Here is a 1,595-nt window from a genome sequence, read left to right as displayed (position 1 = left end):
TTATTTTTCAGATTCTCCAGTTTATAAAATAGACTCCATGAAATGAGATCCTGTCTTGTTATGAGCTGAGCACTAAAGACATTGGCACCTAGTTCAATGCCAGTACATAGCATACACCAATAAACAGCTGATGAATAGTGTATAAATAAGATCAGTCCTGGGTGTTCATTGGAAGGACTGATGCTAAAGCTGAAACTCCAATACTTTGACCACCTCATGCGAAGAGTTGACTCATTGGAAAAGACCCTGATGCTGGGAGGGATTGGGGGCAGGAGGAGAAGGGGACGACAGAGGATGAGATGGCTGGATGGCATCACCGACTCAATGGACATGAGTTTGAGTATACTCTGGGAGTTGGTGATGGACAGGCAGGCCTGGCGTGCTGCGATTCAGGGGTCACACAGAGTCGGACATGACTGAACGACTGAACTGAACTGAAACCTTAAAAGTTTTAGTCATATAGGATATGAAAACACAAATAAGATGAATCCATTTTTGGCAGAGCTAGTAGCATTAAGCAAAAGCACGTGGTTGGAAAAGCAAGGGTGATTCAACAAGTGTGGCCAAGCCAATGTACTTGGAAGGTAAGATGCGTGCAGAACCGTCAGACGAGATAGAAATGGAGTGGTCAGCACAACTTCAACTGAGCCTGAAGGTAATAACACCAAGTAGGAGGCTGAAAATAAGGCACACATGAGCCGAGGAAAAGTTAAGTCAAGGTACAGACAATGGAAAAGGAACCTCATTGTAACCCTATGTCCACTAGAAAGGAAGAACTCTCCTGGCGTCAGCAGTACATACTAAAATTCAAATAATATGGGGAAAGTTAGTATGGCCCCTCAGCAAGGAGAACACACAAATTCACAAAGCATTCCATGTTTTATAGAAATGAACTACCACCGGGTATTGATTGAATTGAGAGGGAGGAGCTTAAAAATATGTTAAAAGTCAAAAAAGACCAAGCTTTTCAACTCAAGTAACAAGAAATACAGTGGTACCTTTCAACATAGGATGGGGGATTCATTTTGATAGGAAAATTATGAGCTCTGTTTGATATTAAACTTATATGTTTGCACATCAAACAAGAAACTTAAAGGAGAAACTGTGACATTTTAAAGCCAGTCATTGAAGAGATCAGAATTAGCTATATTTTCTCACCAAAGACATCAGTTCAGTCACTCAGTCATGTCCAACTCTTTGTGACCCCATGGGCTGCAGCACGCCAGGCTTCCCTGTCCTTCAACTCCCAGAGCTTGCCCACACTCATGTTCATCGAGTCACTGATGCCATCCAACCAACCCATCTTCTGTCATTCCCTTCTCCTCCTGCCTTCAATCTTTCCCAGCATCAAGGTCTTTTCCAATGAGTTGCCTCTTCACATCAGGTGGCCAAAGTACTGAAGCTTCAGCATCATTCCTTCCAATGAACACCCAGGACTGATCTCCTTTAGGATGGACTGGCTGGATCTCCTTGCAGTCCAAGGGACTCTCAAGAGTCTTCAATACCACAGTTCAAAAGCATCAATGCTTCGGTGCTCAGCTTTCCTTATGGTCCAACTCTCACATCCATATATGACTACTGGAAAAACTATAGCC

The 1,595-nt window shown here is 43.1% G+C and overlaps 1 non-coding gene across 1 annotated transcript; it reads left to right on the top strand.

The window, feature by feature from the left end:
• Positions 1-775: 775 nt before the first annotated feature.
• Positions 776-883, top strand: LOC139184273 (U6 spliceosomal RNA). The gene has a single exon (XR_011567863.1). It is a non-coding gene; the product is annotated as a U6 spliceosomal RNA (small nuclear RNA).
• Positions 884-1,595: the final 712 nt, after the last annotated feature.

The sequence above is a fragment of the Bos indicus genome, chromosome 7, assembly GCF_029378745.1.
Source record: "Bos indicus isolate NIAB-ARS_2022 breed Sahiwal x Tharparkar chromosome 7, NIAB-ARS_B.indTharparkar_mat_pri_1.0, whole genome shotgun sequence".
NCBI classification, from domain to species: Eukaryota; Metazoa; Chordata; class Mammalia; order Artiodactyla; family Bovidae; genus Bos; species Bos indicus.
This window is presented reverse-complemented; position numbering and strand designations above follow the sequence as displayed.